Raw genomic sequence first — 20296 nt, 5'->3', positions numbered from 1 at the left:
CAACATTCTGGAATTGCAGGCGGTCTTCAATGCGTTGAACCTTGCCCAGCATTTGATTCAGAACCGTCCTGTTCAAGTACAGTCAGACAACGCCACCACAGTGGCTTACATAAATCATCAAGGCGGCACTCGAAGCCATTTGGCAATGAAGGAAGCCTCACGGATTCTACGTTGGGCAGAACGCCATCTACCGGCAATATCGGCAATATTCATTCCGGGAGTCCTGAATTGGGAAGCGGACTTTCTCAGTCGTCAGGACGTGCATCCTGGCGAGTGGGGCCTCCATCCAGAAGTGTTTCAACTCCTCGTGGAAAGGTGGGGTCTTCCAGATGTGGATCTGATGGCGTCTCGACACAATCACAAGGTTCCGGGCTTCGGAGCAAGGACAAGGGATCCTCAAGCAGCATTCGTGGATGCGCTGACAGTGCCGTGGAGGTTTCGGCTGCCGTACGTGTTCCCTCCAGTGTCACTCCTGCCCAGGGTAATTCGGAAGTTCAAGCAAGAAAAAGGAAATCTGCTTCTCATAGCTTCGGCGTGGCCCAGACGGCACTGGTTCTCAGACCTGCAAGGCCTATCGTCAGAGCGTCCACTTCTACTTCCACAATGCCCAGACCTCCTCGTTCAGGGCCCCTGTGTCTACCAGGACCTAGCCCGGCTGTCTTTGATGGCATTGCTCTTGAAGCTTCCGTCTTAAGAGCTAAGGGTTTTTCTGAAGAGGTCATTAAAACTATGTTGCGTTCCCAGAAACCGGCCTCTGCTCGGATTTACCATCGGGTCTGGCATTCCTACTTTGTTTGGTGCGCATCTAACCATTATGACGCTTCCAAGTTTAGTACAGCCAAACTTTTGGCTTTTCTACAGCAGGGCCTAGATTTAGGCCTGCGTCTGGCCTCCCTCAAGGTTCATATTTCTGTCTTGTCGGTGTGGTTTCAGAGAAAAATTGCGACTTTACCTGATGTTCATACTTTCACTCAGGGTGTGTTGCGTATCCAACCTCCCTATGTCCCGCCTGTGGCTCCTTGGGACTTGTCGGTGGTTTTGAAGGCGTTGCAGGAGCCTCCATTTGAACCTCTTGGTTCAGCTGACCTTAAGTGGCTTTCCCTTAAGGTGGTGTTCTTGCTGGCTATTGCCTCTGCTAGAAGAGTGTCGGATTTGGGTGCCTTGTCTTGTAGTTCCCCATATCTGATTTTTCACCGTGACCGGCCGGTTCTTAGGACTCGTCCCGGATATTTACCTAAGGTGGTTTCTTCGTTCCACCTTAATCAGGAGATCGTGGTTCCAGCTTTTGTCTCTCCTGATTTGTCTCCCAAAGAGCGGTCTTTGGTTGTGGTACGGGCTCTCCGTATCTATGTGAAGAGAACTGTTTCTATTCAAAAGTCTGATTCTCTCTTTGTTTTGTTTGGATTTCACAAACGTGGCTGGCCTGCTCACAAGCAGACCCTGGCCAGGTGGATTAGAATGGTGATTGCGCATGCTTATGTGAAGGCTGGTCTGTCAGCTCCTGTTCACATTACGGCCCATTCTACTCGGTCTGTTGGACCTTCATGGGCGGCCCAACGTGGTGTGACCCTTGATCAATTGTGCAAGGCGGCTACGTGGTCCTCCGGGAACATGTTCATAAGGTTCTATGCCTTCGATACTGCCGCTTCCCAGGATGCTTCCTTTGGACGCCGGGTTCTTGTGCCCGCTACAGTGCATCCCCTCTCATAAGGAACTGCTTTAGGACATCCCCATTGTCCAGACTTGTGGAGCCCAGTGTACCCCGCAGCAGAAAACGAGTTATATGGTAAGAACTTACCCTCGTTCTAACTCTTTCTGCGAGGTACACTGGGCTTCACAAGGCGCCCACCCTGACGCACTTAGCTTCTTTGGGTTGGTATGACATTAGCCGCTGACACTTCTCTTGTCGTGAGAGTGTGGTGTATGTGGCTACTAACTGTTGTCTTCTCTTTTCCTGCTACTGCATTGCTGGGTAACTAAACTGAGCTTCTGTGCTGGGAGGCGGGGTGATATAGGAGGCGGCGCTTTGCATTCTGGGAACAGTCAAAGCTTTGAGCCTGTTGGTGCCTCGGATCAAGATCCTACTCTACACCAGTGGCGTGCGGTGAGGTCAATGGCTGGGGAGGCACTGGCTTCACCACTAGATCCCCAACAGCATAAGAACACAAACCTCAACTCACGTTTTAAGAACAGCATCAGCCCCATCATGCGACTGTCAACAGGGATCTACCCTACAGTCTAACATTAGCCAAAGCTGTCACTGTTGGTAAGTCACCTTGTCTCATTATACCCCCTACTTGCGACTTGCACACCCCACTTGCCTCCCCTTTTGGATGCTCACGACTTGCATCCCTATTGCAGCTCTCACCCCCACAGTATGATGACCACAGTTCGTGCAACTCCATTCCCCCTATCGTGGCTCACTTCCCCCCAGTCACCTGATTGTTGCTCACCCCACATTCCCTGATTGTGGCTCGCACACACGCTGCTTGTGGCAGTGTTGGAGAAAAAAAAAAAATCACCATGCAGATACAAAATGCAAGATGCCTTCTGTCTGTTTGACAACAGCACAATAGCTGTCCTGACACACACCCTGCTGAGCACATAAGCACAGATGCAGGCAGAGTATAATCAGCGTATTAATGCCCCCATTTATCAACATTATTTATTTTTTACACATTAATTAACGTTACTGCCTGAAGTGATTTTTAACAGGAACTCAACAATGAAGCTGCCGCTGGTGAGCGACAACGTAAAAAAAAACAAGCAGCGCTGTTTGTGAAGTCCAAACAGCGTTGACGAATGAAAACATAGCTGGGTTTTTCTTTCTCACAGGTTGGCACATGCGCAGTACCAGTGCTTCTTCCTTCCTGGCACATGCGCAGTCTCTCTGACCAGACGCTGAGGAGATTTGCTTGTGCTCCAGGCCGCGCTGCTGCATCTCGTACTTTTGGAAAGCCTGCAGGGAGGAGGAGGAGGAGGACAGCCATGCTTGGGGATCTGAGGTGTCCAGCATGTAGGGCTCTGGGGATAGCCCGTCACACCATTTGGCAGCAGGCAGATTATGGATATAGAGCCGGGAGGGGGTCGACAGAAACATGGAGCCAGGAGGAGGTTGCGGAGAACATGGAGCCGAGACGGAGGTCACCGGGAACATGGAGCCGGGAGGAGGTCGCCGGGAACATGGAGCCTGAAGGAGGTCGCCGGGAACATGGAGCCTGGAGGAGGTCGTCGGGAACATGGAGCCTGTAGGAGGTCGTCGGGAACATGGAGGCGGGAGAAGGTTGCTGGGAACATGAAGTTGGGAGGGGGGCTCCGGCAATACAGCGCCGGTGAGTACAAATTAACAGACAGCTACAGCTGACAAGCTTTAAATAGCGCAACGAATGGCAAATGGGGAATACCGTTAGTAAAATACACTTCTACATGTCAAATCAATTAGGGTAAGAATAACAATAGCAGTGAAGCTGTGGGGTCTTGTTAAATAAATAAAGCAGATATTTATCAATGGAAATGGGGCTTTGACAGCAAAACCTGTTGATAAATGGTGGCATTAGTGTGCTGCCAAACCCCCCCCCCCCCCCCCCCCCGACACACGCACACCTGACAAAAAGTGCTGACAACCTGAACTATCTCTTATTTCCCTAGCCTCATCACCTCATTTGTGTCTCTCTCCTGCAGCCTCCACTTCTCTTACCCCTTATTGCAGGTCGCAGGCACACACTGCTGCTGGGAGCCGCTCTGGAGGACAGGGAGAAGGCCGCGCCGTTGCCAGTCTCAGCACACCTATCTGGCATGGGGCGGGGCCTCGGCTCCCATGCTGTAAGAGTGCCGGCGGCGGTGCACGGAAGGAGCCGGGTATGTAGAGATTGCCGCCCCCCCAGTGTTCAATCGCTCGCCCCAGCCTACTTAGAGAGCTGCCTGGGAAACTGTCTACCAGGCAGCTCCCACAGAAGTACATATCTTCTTGTACTGCCGCCGCTTCCCCCTGCCGTGGTATGGGTGATTGGACAGCGGATCCAGCACTGGATCCACCTGTCCAATCACAGCTGCATCGCTGACAGGGGCGTGCTATGATGTGTGTTGACAGCACGTCTCTGTCAACAAGGCACTTTTACTAGTGCCGCTTTCTTCCCTTTTTTCAATGGGCTTTTACAGCCCAGTGCTTGTTGCTGCCCCTCGCGCCCCGCCCCCCCCCTTATCCCGTTCTCATTGTAAACGGGAGGCACTGCTATCGGTGCCTCCCAAGCTAATTTTGATGCATTAAAATGTTTAGAATTATATAAAGAAGATACTTATAACACAGAATATGTGTTACAAGTATCTTCTTTGAATTGTTTTAATCATTAATGACAGGGGAGGCACTGCCTCCCCTGACTGCACGTCCCTGCTCTACACCCCATTGTCCAGACTTGTGGAGCCCAGTATACCTCGCAGAAAGAGTTTTAACAAGGGTAAGTTCTTACCATAAAACTCGTTATATACTTTCCATTCATTGTACTAAGCTACTGATACCCATATAAGTTATAATGGTATTTATGCATGTGATCTACAGTAACTATATAGATAGTAGAACTTGAAGTAATTGGCAAGGCCATGTTCATACAAAGGCCAGTGCTTGATTCAAGAAACCAAGGTTTTATCTTAATATACAGCATTGAAGAGAATATATTATTGATTAGCATGAGTTTCCAAGAATTGCATTCCAACAAGAGTTCATGAGGTGAGTTAGAAAGACAAATTGAGTATCAAATATATCTGTACTCATATATCTATTTATTACTATATATTTCCTGTAAATGCCACAAAGACTTTGGGTTACCATTTACACATTCATATGGCTCAGTGCAGCTTAGAAACTGCAGCCCTAGTGGTTGTTGTGTCCCCAGTGCTTGTTTCCTGACCACAAGCTATTCAGCCCAGCTTTCTCTTCCTCCAAGCAAGAAATCCGCAGCTCATAAATATTCAGCAATAGATGAAAAATCAGGGCAGAATCTGCAGCAGCTTCCCAAGCGAGCAAAAGGTGACCCATATTGTAGGCTTTAAGGGATCAGCGCAGACATGTATAGGGAAGATATGCACTTCGCATCACACGTCACATTTCTGGGAATCTCTGAAATTAGATAGAAACAAGATTGCTTCATAAATATATATCTACAAAAAAAAAAAAAAAACAATAAAAGAAACGGTTCGTTTTTTAAATAAGTCCTTGAGCGTTTTAGAAACTTGTGCTCGGTTGTCACCTGTGAGTGATAATCTCAATAACAGAATATACTGTATAAGGGCTCCTTCAGAGTTTATCACAACATAAGAAGGGTACCACCTAAAATGGGCAATTCAGTTTTCAGTATTATTCATGAAGTTAAAGAACAATTGCACACAGTAAATTCATGGAGGAGGAACAATAACAACACACTCTTTGTTTTGAAGAAGTAGCGAGGAGACAGACTAGCCGGTAAGTAATATTAAATATTATTCTATTAACTTGATATAATCCACTCAAAATTTAGATTTTACTTTTGTGGAGATTCATCCTTTAATGTTTGTAAAAACAGATACAAAGACATAATTTAACCCCAAGCACTCAATCAACAATCAAGAACTTTTATTTTTATAAAAGTGGGATTTTCACAATGGGGTTTATACAGTCTTCACAGTTTGGTTACAACTTATAAACATGCAAATGGACTATCCGATTCTCCGTCCAATTCGCAGAGCACCAGACATAGAAGATTCCTGAATCTGCAAAAAACATGTTAAAATGCCAGATTCTCCAATCCCAATTTCTCTAACGTCCTAGAGGATGCTGGGGACTCCGTAAGGACCATGGGGAATAGACGGGCTCCGCAGGAGATAGGGCACTTTAAGAAAGCTTTGGATTCTGGGTGTGCACTGGCTCCTCCCTCTATGTCCCTCCTCCAGACCTCAGTTTTACACTGTGCCCAGAGGATGAAGGGCGCACTGCAGGGAGCTCTCTTGAGTTCTTTGCTACAGAAAGCATTTTTGTTTGGATTTTTACTTTTTCACAGGGAGCTCTGCTGGCAACAGGCTCCCTGCATCGAGGGACTGAGGAGAGAGGGGCAGACCTACTTAACTGATAGGATCTGCTTCCTCGGCTACTGAACACCATTAGCTTCAGAGGGGGTGAACACAGGTTCGTCCTGGGTGTCCACCCCCGGAGCCACGCCGCCGTTCTCCTCACACAGCCAGAAGAACAGAAGCAAGAAGACCAGGGTTGCCTACCCTCCCGCATTCAGCGGGAGGCTCCCGTTTTTTACATAAGTCTCCCGCTGCCCCGCAAAAGCTCCTGGTTCTCCCGGTTTATCACTCGACATGTCGAAAATGCAAACTGCGCATGCGCAAGTCCGGATTGCCAGGGGGCGGGGCCTGCACGGCAACATCGTGAAGTTGATGTCATATTATTCAAATGCCAGCCGCCGATAGTCACAACCATGCGGCAGCACTCATCTAAATAATACGACGCCCACACCATGACGCCGCCCGTGTAGGTCCCGCCCCCGGCATGTGCAGCCTGCATTTTCCTGACGTCAGACACAAGGGTCCAGCCTCCGCTGAGTTATGAGTACTGGCAGCTTCACCCGAAAATTGTATCCTCCGGCCCTAGCACAGTGTGCGTGTCCCAGGTCCGCATGCTCCTCCCCGCATCTGTACAGCGAAAGGAGGGCAACTGGAGCCGACACCAGCAGCAGCTGCTCATCGGGTGACTGACAGTGGGGGTGCCTCAGGTGGATCGGTCACAGCAGCAATGGACACCAGCTGTGACCGGGGGAGTCAGCAACATGGAGGATCACAGACACCCGGGCAGGAAAGAGGTTAGAGGTGTGTGCGTGTGTGTGTGTGTGTGTGTGTGTGTGTGTGTGTGTGTGTGTGTGTGTGTGTGTGTGTGTGGTGGTCCTGGTGTGCACAGGAGTGAGGAGAGCTATGGGCCACCACCTGATTTATGTGGACGCATGGGAAACTAAGTGCAGGGTGTCGGGACCCAGCAGAGCTGTGAACTTCCCTCCTCCTTCCTGACTCCCCTCATACTTTGCTGCTGCTGTCAAACTCCTGCAGGGCGTCCACCAACTTCGAGTCCTTGCTGTTCTGACTTGCCCACCTGAAGCCCCACCTTCCGTCACTGCACAGCTGTCAGTAACCAATAGGAGGCTGGAGCTCACTGACTAGCACTTGTAACACAGGCTGGGCTGACTTGAGGAGGGGAGCTCATGGCATGTTCTGTGGTGCCCCCTCTCTGAGAGGTGCTCTCCCTCCTCCCATCGCTGCTACTTTCTGCTGGTAGTTTCTATACTTTTCACTTAGTTCTAAAAAATGTATTGTAGGTAGAATCCCCATATGCACAGCAGCACAAGTCACCTGGAGTCTGCCCTGGTTATTGGTCAGTGCAACAGCTGTCTTCATTCCTGGGTGCCCCTCTCTGTGAGTCTGTCCCCACCCCCTGGCAGCAGCAGCAGCAGCACACAGTCACAGGAGAATGGGCAGCAAGAGGCAGAAGAATAATCTTTGAAATGTGTACTGCTACAAAGAAAGATAAATGTGGGTCTCTGGACCTCTTGCTAAGAAATACATTGTTAAAATAAAATGGATATTACAATTTTATACAGTGCTGTAACTAAACATTTTAGTGCTGTGTGCAAGAAACAGCATCGGAGCCCCCCTCATGTTTTAAAATGATTTTTCCCCCCCGTCCCGCCCCGCCCTTTCCATGCTGTAACAAGACATTTTGGTTCCCTGGCCAAAAACTGATTGGCACCCTACCCCATATGTTAAATAGAGCCAGCTAGTGCCCAAAAAACATGGGGTGGGGTGTTGTCTTCCAGGGAAGGGATATGGCCGCACAATACTGTAGCTTATTCACATTATGGCCCTCATTCCGAGTTGATCGCATGCTGCCACTTTTTGCATCCCGTGCGATCAACTAGTCGCCGCCTATGGGGGGGAGTGTATTTTTGCATAGCAAGGCTACGATCACTTGTGCAGCCCTGCTATTGCAAAAAAGTTTCCTGCACAACAAGACCAGGGTCAGACCTACTTACCCTGTGCGATCACTTCAGCATTGCAGGTCCCGGAATTGACGCCAGACATCTGCCCTCCAAACGCCTGGACGCGCCTGCGTTCGGATCTCCACGCCCCGAAAACAGTGAGTTGACGCCCAGATCCGCCTTCCTCCTATCAATCTTCTTGCAGTCGCTGCTGCGACCACTTTCTTAGTTGGTGGCCTTGCTGCCGTCGCCAGGCAGCGACGCGCCTGCGCAATGATGCCGCAGCGCATGTGCAGTTCTGACCCGATCGCACAGTTGCGAAAAAGCACATCGTGCGATCGGGTCAGAATGACCCCCAATGTCTCCAGTAGTGCCACTTATTGACGTTATACACAGTATACCACAGAGTACATACAATGTCCTCTCTCTGCAGTACACCATGAAAAGTAGCCAGGAAAAAAAAGTAAATATACTGGATTTTTTTTAAGTATAACATGTTAAAAGACAATATTATGTAGGGGATCCGGTCTCTAAAATGAGAAGTTACTTTTTTTATTGATTAAATTAGTTTATGCAAGTTTTACACACACTCTCCCGGCCAAAGCCGCTTTCTTACTCACCACTATCTGCAGGACACTCATACCGCCATCAGTTCCGCCTCTCCCCCAGCCACCTGCTATCTCACCCGGCAGCAGGACCCAGTGCTTACCCGGCAATGCAGGGCGCTCATATCTCCATCTGTTCCGCCTCTCCCCCAGCCACCCGCGAGCTCACCCGGCAGCAGGACCCAGCGCTTACCCGGCAATGCAGGGCGCTCATATCTCCATCTGTTCCGCCTCTCCCCCAGCCACCCGCGATCTCACCCGGCAGCAGGACCCAGCGCTTACCCGGCAATGCAGGGTGCTCATATCTCCATCTGTTCCACCTCTCCCCCAGCCACCCGCGATCTCACCCGGCAGCAGGACCCAGCGCTTACCCGGCAATGCAAGGCGCTCATATCTCCATCTGTTCCGCCTCTCCCCCAGCCACCCGCGATCTCACCCGGCAGCAGGACCCAGCGCTTTCTTACCAGGCTCTGCAGGGCGCTCATATCTCCATCTGTTCTGCCTCTCCCCCAGCCACCCGCGATCTCCCCCGGCAGCAGGACCCAGCGCTTTCTTACCAGGCTCTGCAGGGCGCTCACACACATACCTCCATCTGTGCCGCTTCTACCCCCGGCAGGACACACAGATCGGAGCAAGTTAAAGATGGGGATTTGATGACAGGGAGCAGCAGCATCGATTTCGGCTCACATACTAGAAGCCAGCGCTGCCTGCAGTCATCTGCACGTGAACTGTCACAACCAGGATGACCAATCGGGGACACAGCGCACAATGCGCTCCCATTAATGGCACTAGATACGCCCATAGGTGGAGCTAGATACACCCATTGGGCGGAGCATGACACGCCCTCTCATCGGCGCGGCGCATTCTACTACCAGCTAAAATCTCCCTCAAACTAGTTTTCAAAAGTAGGCAAGTATGAAGAAGACGTCTCAGGCGGCAGAAGCCTTCAGCTTCACAGAGGTAACGCACAGCACTGCAGCTGTGCGTCATTGCTCCACATCACCTCACACACTCCGGTCACTGTATGGGTGCAGGGCGCAGGGGGGGGCGTCCTGGGCAGCAATAATAACACCTCTTAGATGGCAAATAGGTATATACATGTACAGCTGGGCACTGTACATGTATATAATTGAGCCACCGCCATTTTACACGATTTTGAGCGGGACTGAAGCCCGCCGCCGAGGGGGCGGGGCTTCTCCCTCAGCACTCACCAGCGCCATTTCTCTCTCCACAGAACGCTGAGAGGAAACTCCCCGGACTCTCCCCTGCTTACACACGGTGAAGGGAGTTTAAAAAGAGAGGGGGGGGGGCACATAATTGGCGGAATAAAGTATAATACAGCTCTGCTGGGGAAAAGCATTCTGTGTTGGTCTCCAGGTTGTTGCGCTGGGGTGTGTGCTGGCATACTCTCTCTCTCTGTCTCTCCAAAGGGCCTTTCAGGGGATACTGTCTTCAGAAAAAGTTTCCCTGGGTGTGTGCAGTGTGTCGGTACGTGTGTGTCGACATGTTTGATGAGGAAGGCTCGCTTAATGTGGAGGGGGAGTGCTTGAATGTCAGGTCGCCGTCGGCAACGCCGACACCGGACTGGGTGGATATGCTGAATGTCTTGAATGCAAATGTAAATCTCCTGCATAAAAGATTAGACAAGGCTGAAGCTAGGGATCAGTCAGGTAGCCAGTCCGTGCCTGTCCCTGTGGTGCCAGGACCTTCAGGGTCTCAAAAGCGCCCCATATCCCAGGTCGCTGACACAGATACCGACACAGATACTGACTCTAGTGTCGACTATGAGGATGCAAAATTACAGCCGAAGGTGACAAAAGTTATTAGGTACATGATTATTGCCATAAAAGAGTTTTGCATATCACGGAGGAACCCCCTGTCCCAGACACGATGGTTCACATGTATAAAGGGAAAAAGCCTGAGGTCACGTTTCCGTCCTCATTTGAGCTAAGCGAATTATGCGAAAAGGCTTGGGAATCTCCGGATAGGAGACTCCATATTCCCAAAAGGATTCTCATGGCGTATCCTTTTCCACAGAAGGATCGGATACGATGGGAATCTGCGCCTAAAGTAGACAAGGCGCTGACACGCTTATCCAAGAAGGTGGCACTGCCTTCTCCGGATACTGCTTCCCTCAAGGATCCTGCTGATCGCAAGCAGGAAATTACCATGAAGCACATTTACACACATTCAGGAACTATAGTTAGGCCGGCCATGGCGTCGGCCTGGGTTTGTAGTGCTGTCGTGGCATGGACAGACTCCTTATCTACGGAGATGGACACCTTAGATAGGGATACCGTTCTAATGACCATGGAGCATATCAGAGATGCTGCCTTGTATATGAGGTATGCTCAGAGACATTTGTTTACTAAGCTCTAGAATAAACGCTATGTCTATTTCTGCTAGGCGGCTCTTGTGGACCCGACAGTGGACGGGAGACGCCGACTCAAAGCGGCATATGGAGTCATTGCCTTACAAGGGGGAGGAGTTGTTTGGAGAAGGCCTCTCGGACCTAGTCTCTACTGCTACGGCCGGTAAATCGAATTTTTTACCTTATGTTCCCCCGCAGCATTCTAAGAAGGTACCACATTATCAAATGCAGTCCTTTCGTTCCAATAAAAACAAGAAGGTACGAGGATCGTCCTTCGTTGCCAGAGGTAAAGGCAAGGGAAAAAAGCTGCACTCAGCTAGTTCCCAGGAGCAGAAGTCCTCCCCTACTTCCGCAAAGTCCACAGCATGACGCTGGGGCTTTCCAGGGTGGGGGGGTCAGATCAAGTGGGGGCACGTCTTCGTCTTTTCAGCCACGTCTGGGTTCAATCACAGGTGGATCCCTGGGCAATAGAGATTGTTTCCCAGGGATACAGACTGGAATTCGAAGACATGCCCCCTCGCCGGTTTTTCAAATCGGCTCTGCCGGCTTCCCCGTCAGAGAGGGAGCTAGTGTTAGCGGCAATTCACAAATTGTACATTCAACAGGTGATAATCAAGGTTCCTCATCTCCAGCAAGGAGAGGGTTATTATTCATCCCTGTTTGTGGTACCGAAACCGGACGGTTCGGTCAGACCCATTCTAAATCTAAAATCCCTGAACCTGTACTTGAAGAGGTTCAAGTTCAAAATGGAATCGTTCAGAATGGTCATCGCCAGCCTGGAGGGAGGGGATTGGATGGTGTCCCTGGACATAAAGGATGCGTACCTTCATGTTCCGATTTCCCCCCCTCACCAGGCGTTTCTGAGATTTGCAGTACAGGATTGTCACTACCAATTTCAGACGTTGCCGTTTGGTCTTTCCACGGCCCCGAGAATTTTCACCAAGGTAATGGTGGAAATGATGGTGCTCCTGCGCAAGCAGGGAGTCACAATTATCCCGTACTTGGACGATCTCCTTATAAAGGCGAGATCTCGGGAGAAGTTGCTGGACAGCGTGTCTCTGTCCGTGAAGACGTTGCAGATGCACGGCTGGACTCTCAATTTACCGAAATCCCAGCTAGTACCTGCAACGCGTCTGACCTTTTTGGGCCTGATTCTAGACACAGACCAAAAAAGAGTTTTTCTTCCGGTGGAGAAGGCTCAGGAGCTCATAGCCCTGGTCAGGAACCTTTTAAAGCCAAAAACGGTTTCGGTGCATCATTGCACAAAGGTTCTGGGGAAGATGGTGGCTTCATACGAGGCCATCCCCTTCGGCAGGTTCCATGCGAGGACTTTCCAATGGGACCTCTGGACAAATGGTCAGGGTTCCATCTACATATGCAGAAACGGATCACCCTGTCTCCCAGGGCCAGGGTATCTCTCCTGTGGTGGCTGCACAGTGCTCACCTCCTGGAGGGTCGCAGGTTCGGCATTCAGGACTGGATCCTGGTGACCACGGACGCGAGCCTCCGAGGTTGGGGGGCTGTCGCACTGGGAAGAAATTTCCAAGGTCTCTGGTGAAGCCTAGAGAATTGTCTCCACATCAATGTCCTGGAGTTAAGGGCCATTTACAACGCCCCACGCCAGGCGGAGGAGTGGCTTCAGAACAAACCGGTTCTGATTCAGTCAGACAATATCACGGCAGTGGCTCATGTAAACCGCCAAGGCGGCACAAGGAGCAGAGTGGCCATGGCAGAGGCGACCAGGATTCTGCGCTGGGCGGAAGGCCATGTAAGCGCACTATCAGCAGTGTTCATCCCGGGGGTGGACAACTGGGAGGCGAACTTCCTCAGCAGGCACGACCTGCATCCGGGAGAGTGGGGACTTCATCAAGAAGTCTTCACACAGATCGTGGATCGGTGGGGACTGCCTCAAATAGACATGATGGCGTCCCGTCTCAACAAAAAGCTAAAGAGGTATTGCGCCAGGTCAAGAGACCCTCAGGCGGTAGCGGTAGACGCTCTGGTGACACCATGGGTGTTTAGATCGGTCTATGTGTTTCCTCCTCTGCCTCTCATACCCAAGGTGTTGAGATTAATAAGACTAAGAAGGGTCAGAACAATTCTCATTGTTCCAGATTGGCCAAGGAGGACTTGGTATCCGGATCTGCAAGAGTTGCTCACAGAAGATCCGTGGCCTCTTCCTCTAAGGCAGGACCTGCAGCAGCAGGGGCCCTGTCTGTTCCAAGACTTACCGCGGCTGCGTTTGATGGCATGGCGGTTGAACGCCGGATCCTAGCTGAAAAAGGGATTCCGGAGGAGGTCATTCCTACCCTGATCAAGGCTAGGAAGGATGTGACATCGAAACATTATCACCGTATATGGCGGAAATATGTTTCTTGGTGTGAGGCCAGAGCTGCTCCTACGGATGAGTTCCATTTGGGCCGTCTGCTTCACTTCCTTCAAACGGGAGTGAATTTGGGCCTAAAATTAGGGTCCATAAAGGTCCAAATTTCGGCCTTATCCATTTTCTTTCAAAGAGAATTGGCTTCTCTTCCAGAAGTACAGACTTTTGTGAAGGGAGTGCTGCATATTCAGCCTCCCTTTGTACCTCCGGTGGCGCCTTGGGATCTTAACGTGGTATTAAGTTTCCTCAAGTCACCTTGGTTTGAACCACTCAAAACAGTGGAGTTGAAATACCTCACTTGGAAAGTGGTCATGTTGTTGGCCTTAGCTTCTGCAAGGCGTGTTTCGGAATTAGCGGCTTTATCATATAAAAGCCATACCTGATTTTTCACGTGGATAGGGCAGAGTTGAGGACTCGTCCTCAATTTCTGCCCAAGGTGGTCTCATCTTTTCATATGAACCAACCTATTGTCGTGCCTGTGGCTACACGGGACTTGGAGGACTCAGAGTCCCTGGTTGTGGTCAGGGCTTTGAAGATTTACGTGACCAGAACAGCTAGGATCAGGAAGACTGAAGCTCTGTTTGTTCTGTATGCGGCCAACAAGGTTGGCGCTCCTGCTTCAAAGCAGACAATTGCTAGCTGGATCTGTAACACGATTCAGCAGGCGCATTCTACGGCAGGATTGCCATTTCCTAAATCGGTTAAGGCCCATTCCACTAGGAAGGTGGGCTCTTCTTGGGCGGCTGCCCGAGGGGTCTCGGCACTCCAACTGTGCCGAGCTGCTACTTGGTCGGGGTCAAACACCTTTGCAAAGTTCTATAAGTTTGATACCCTGGCTGAGGAGGACCTCCTGTTTGCTCAATCGGTGCTGCAGAGTCATCCGCACTCTCCCGCCCGTTTGGGAGCTTTGGTATAATCCCCATGGTCCTTACGGAGTCCCCAGCATCCTCTAGGATGTTAGAGAAAATAGGATTTTACTTACCGGTAAATCTATTTCTCGTAGTCCATAGAGGATGCTGGGCGCCCGTCCCAAGTGCAGACTTCTTCTGCAAGACTTGTATATAGTTATTGCTTACATAAGGGTTATGTTACTTCAGGGGTGGGGAACCTTTTTTCTACCGAGGGCTATTTGGATATTTATAAAATCCTTCGGGGGCCATACAAAAATTCTCAACTTAAAAAATGACCCTGCCCCATAGAGGTACTGTGTGTGCGCGCCGGAGGCGCGTGCGCCAAAAAAAATGGGTGTGGCCAGTTAAAATGGGACGTGATACACATATGCCCCCAATAGTGCAGTGCCAGATCCACAATTGCCCCCACAGTGCCAGGTATACAAATGCCCCTCACAGTGCCAGGTATACAAATGCCCCCACAGTGCCAAGTATACAAATGCCCCTCACTGTGCCAGGTGTACAAATGCCCCTCACAGTGCCAGGTATACAGATGTCCCCACAGTGCCAGGTATACAGATGCCCCCACAGTGCCAGGTATACAGATGCCCCCACAGTGCCAGGTATACAGATGCCCCTCACAGTGCCAGGTATACAGATGCCCCTCACAGTGCCAGGTATACAAATGCCCCCACAGTGCCAAGTATACAAATGCCCCTCACAGTGCAAGGTGTACAAATGCCCCTCACAGTGCCAGGTGATAATGTCGATATTATCTTAAACCATAAAGCTATACCTTAAAACACTCTTTTACCATGGAGCCGCTACGGCCGCTAGACTTAATATGCACTCTACGTACTTTGTACGCTATTTGCGTACAGAGTCCCGTACCTTGTACGGACTTAGCGTACAAACGTCGCGCTGGGGGTACAAAGTACACACAGTGCGCACACACCCAGAGATATGTTTTAAACCTTAGTAGTAATACAATGCAATGATATTACACCTTAAACCTTATGCAGCAATGCAATGCAATAATGCTATTATACTTTAAACCAGTGGTTCTCAAACTCGGTCCTCAGGACCCCACACAGTGCATGTTTTGCAGGTAACCCAGCAAGTGCACAGGTGTATTAATTACTCACTGACACATTTTAAAAGGTCTGCAGGTGGAGCTAATTATTTCACTTGCGATTCTGTGAGGAGACTTGCAAAACATGCACTGTGTGGGGTCCTGAGGACCGAGTTTGAGAACCTGTGCTTTAAACCTTATGCAGCAAAGCACTGCAATGATGTTACACCTTAAACCTTATGCAGCGCTGACGGTACAAAGTACCCGCAGCGCGTACACACCTTATTAATACACTTTTAAACCTTATACAGTTAGGTAATGTAATACACTTTAAACCCTAGCAGGGAAAAGAGGACACAACACCAATTTGTAGTTAATCACTGGGTTCCGACACCACAGAGTTATATATCTGAAAGGGGGTTAACAATACAATTTATACACTACAATACAACAGAGTAAATGGCTACAGTCAATGTACATACGTGAGAATATTCGCATGCGCTTCCTGGTCCAGTCCTCCGCTAATCAGGTAGATAGCGTTAAGAGTCTTCTGACTGGCAGGCCTGCAGCAGGCTTTATTTATACAAGTCTTCAAAAAGCAATACAATGGATACTGTAATCCCTTTGTCCATTGGACACAGGGATGCATCTTTACATTACAGGAGAGGTCATAGGTTGATTTGAAAAGGTGGGCGATGTCTTTCTCAACTGCTCTTGTGGGTGGTCTCCTTTGGATTCCCGCCGCATACATAATATACAGTAAATACAGTTTATATCTATATTCTACTTCTGCACATAACTATACGCAGGAACATGCGATCTTCCTCTAACCAACACCAGAATGTTACCCTTAAAATACCCTACAGCTGGATACCAGACACCACCTTATAACCTTAGTCTGTCCCTTCCTATCATGCAAAGGCGAAACCCTTAGTCCTGGAATCATTTAAACTGTTGATACTTGCTGATGTGGTGCAGGGTTGCTATGTGTACAATGTGCACTATTTGGATTAAATATGTAATGTTTTGATAACCCTCCATGCGTTCACAAACTCCGCCGTAAATACCCATACCACGCGCAGGACCGCGGGAGCAACCATACGCAAATTGCGGATATGTGCACGCACGGCGGAACAAGTGCACGCGCAGCGGGCATGTGTGTGTTGTTAGTACGTAATGTGTGTACTACAATATTTTTCGACTTTGACAGTCCACCCTTTGGCAGTCAACAATAACTGCCACTATCTAAACACTAAACAGAAAAATATACAATACAATATCTACAGATGATTGGATGGTAGGAGGAGAGGTGTAGGCGGGAAATGTATGACCTAGTGGGATAGTAAAAGCATGTATGTATGAATCCATGTCTGAGGGGCATGTATCATCGTGCCGTATATGTTCTAAATAAGCTTCGAGGTATTGCGAATCATTAAATCCTTCTTATCCCGTATTAAGGGTCTGTAAGTGGGCCAACAAACACTACCGAGCTCTTTTCGGCTTCTTGTTCCAACAAATGGGGTGCATATTTAGCTGATGATACATGGAGGGGGAACATATGTGAGTGCTAGTATATGTGGATATCACCTGTCGACTATCTGTGTCACTAACTGAAGGTTGTAGAGATGAAGATAAGACACATATCTAAAATACATTCACATAACATTTTCATAATCATTCTTGGGTGTAGTCGATGTCTTTTCCGGATCGGTGTATCTGGGCAAAGAGGGAGACAAAGGAAAAACGGGTGAAAGAAACAGGCCGTGGAATTCATTTGCAATCATGTCTTATCATAACATTGTCTCTATGGATGGGTCGTAATTCAAATCTGCTGCTGTAACAATGCCCCCGCTCCTTAAACTCATCAATTGTGTGCCGTGCTTGCGCCGCATTAGAATTCGAACACACCTAAATATCAAGCCAATAATTATGACGACTCCCAGGATACAAAGGATAAACTTTCCCACACTCATAATAACATTTTGAGCCCACTCTCCTAATCCTGAGAACCAATTTCGTGGGTTCAACCATGAGACCCAGCCGGTCAGCTCATTACCCACAGCGGTCAGGGTAAGATTGTGCCTCCTCCGGAACTCCCACTTTAACTGCAATATATCATCCATCTTTTGATCGATAATCTCTGTGGGGTCATCAGTGCTGTTTGTAATATACGTGCAGCACTTCACACCATATTGAGTTGCCAAAGTGACACAATACCCACCCGTCACGGCTGTGATATAATTGAGGACGATCCTATGCTGGATCAGTTCTGTCTTGTAAGCTTGCAACTCCCTACCCGTATACCTGAAGGTGTCGTCATACATCTCAGTGATATTATCTATCAAGTTTGCTAGCGCATGGATATACCTATAATTTATAATTCCTCTGGCAGTACGGGTGATGTCTAATGCGAGAAGGAATTGAATCCCGGTGGATTCGTGGATCAAATCAGAGGCTACGTGCTCTGTCCTATCTATGAGGTGTCTCTTAACGATGTGTTCATAGTGAGTATGAGTATAAGGAGCCTGAACACTGCGGTGAACGTCTTTCATCTTATCATGGGTTATGGTCATGACCCCTGGCAACATTCTTCCAACATAACACAATCCCTCTGAGTTTGGGGCAAGCCACTTTTCTCTATCGTCCTAAGTGGATGCTGGGGTTCCTGAAAGGACCATGGGGAATAGCGGCTCCGCAGGAGACAGGGCACAAAAAAGTAAAGCTTTTACCAGATCAGGTGGTGTGCACTGGCTCCTCCCCCTATGACCCTCCTCCAGACTCCAGTTAGATTTTGTGCCCGAACGAGAAGGGTGCAATCTAGGTGGCTCTCCTAAAGAGCTGCTTAGAGAAAGTTTAGCTTAGGTTTTTTACTTTACAGTGAGTCCTGCTGGCAACAGGATCACTGCAACGAGGGACTTAGGGGAGAAGTAGTGAACTCACCTGCGTGCAGAGTGGATTTGCTGCTTGGCTACTGGACACTAGCTCCAGAGGGACGATCACAGGTACAGCCTGGATGGTCACCGGAGCCGCGCCGCCGGCCCCCTTGCAGACGCTGAAGAGAGAAGAGGTCCAAAATCGGCGGCTGAAGACTCCTGAGTCTTCATAAAGGTAGCGCACAGCACTGCAGCTGTGCGCCATTTTCCTCTCAGCACACTTCACACAACAGTCACTGAGGGTGCAGAGCGCTGGGGGGGGCGCTCTGAGAGGCAAATAAAAACCTTATTAGAGGCAAAAAATACCTCACATATAGCCCACAGAGGCTATATGGAGATATTTAACCCCTGCCTAACTTCAAAAATAGCGGGAGACGAGCCCGCCGAAAAAGGGGCGGGGCCTATCTCCTCAGCACACAGCGCCATTTTCTCTCACAGAAAAGCTGGAGAGAAGGCTCCCAGGCTCTCCCCTGCACTGCACTACAGAAACAGGGTTAAAACAGAGAGGGGGGGCACTGATTTTGGCGATATTGTATATATATAAAAGATGCTATAAGGGAGAAACACTTATATAAGGTTGTCCCTATATAATTATAGCGTTTTTGGTGTGTGCTGGCAGACTCTCCCTCTGTCTCCCCAAAGGGCTAGTGGGTCCTGTCCTCTGTCAGAGCATTCCCGGTGTGTGTGCTGTGTGTCGGTACGTGTGTGTCGACATGTATGAGGACGATGTTGGTGAGGAGGCGGAGAAATTGCCTGTAATGGTGATGTCACTCTCTAGGGAGTCGACACCGGAATGGATGGCTTATTTAGAGAATTACGTGAGAATGTCAACACGCTGCAAGGTCGGTTGACGACATGAGACGGCCGACAATCTATTAGGACCGGTCCAGGCGTCTCAGAAACACCGTCAGGGGTTTTTAAAAAAACGCCCATTTACCTCAGTCGGTCGACACAGACACAGACACGGACACTGAATACAGTGTCGACGGTGAATAAACAAACGTATTTCTCATTAGGGCCACACGTTAAGGGCAATGAAGGAGGTGTTACGTGTTTCTGATACTACAAGTACCACAAGAAAGGGTATTATGTGGGAGTGAAAAAACTACCTGTAGTTTTTCCTGAATCAGATAAAATAAAATGGTGTGTGATGATGCGTAGGGTTACCCCGATAGCAAATATTGGCGTTATACCCTTTCCCGCCTGAAATTAGGGTACGTTGGGAAACACCCCTTAGGGTGATAAGGCGCTCACACGCTTATCAAGTGGCGTTACCGTCTCCAGATACGGCCGCCCTCAAGGAGCCAGCTGATAGGAAGCTGGAAAAATATCCTAAAAAGTATATACACACATACGGTGGTTATACTGCGACCAGCGATCGCCATCAGCCTGGAGATGCAGTGCTGGGTTGGCTTGGTCGGATTCCCTGACTAAAAATATTTTATTCATGTACAGCATTTAATAGGATGCATTCTATATATATGTATGTGAGATGCACAGAGGGATATTTGCTCTCTGGCATCAAGATAAGTGCGTTGTCCATATCTCCCAGAAGATGTCAGGGACACGACAGTGGTCAGGTGATACAGATCCCATACGGCAGATGGAAGTATTGCTGTATAAAGGGAAGGAGTTATTTGGGGGTCGGTCCATCGGACCTGGGGACCACAGCAACAGCTGGGAAATCCAACCTTTTTTACCCCAAGTTACATCTCAGCTAAAAAAGACACCGTCTTTTCAGCCTCAATCTTTCCTTTCCCATGAGGGCATGCAGGCAAAAGGCCAGTCATATCTGCCCAGACATAGAGGTAAGGGAAGTAGACTGCAGCAGGCAGCCCTTTCCCAGGAAAAGAAGCCCTCCACCGCGTCTGCCAAGTCCTCAGCATGACGCTGGGGCCGTGCAAGCGGACTCAAGGTGGGGGGGTAGTCTCAAGAGTCTCAGGGCGCAGTGGGATCACTCGCAAGTTGACCCCTAGATCGTACGAGTATTATCCCAGGGGTAAAGATTGGAGAGTCGAGACATCTTCTCCTCGCAGGTTCCT

Source organism: Pseudophryne corroboree, chromosome 3, assembly GCF_028390025.1.
Source record: "Pseudophryne corroboree isolate aPseCor3 chromosome 3, aPseCor3.hap2, whole genome shotgun sequence".
NCBI classification, from domain to species: domain Eukaryota; kingdom Metazoa; phylum Chordata; class Amphibia; order Anura; family Myobatrachidae; genus Pseudophryne; species Pseudophryne corroboree.
This window is presented reverse-complemented; position numbering follows the sequence as displayed.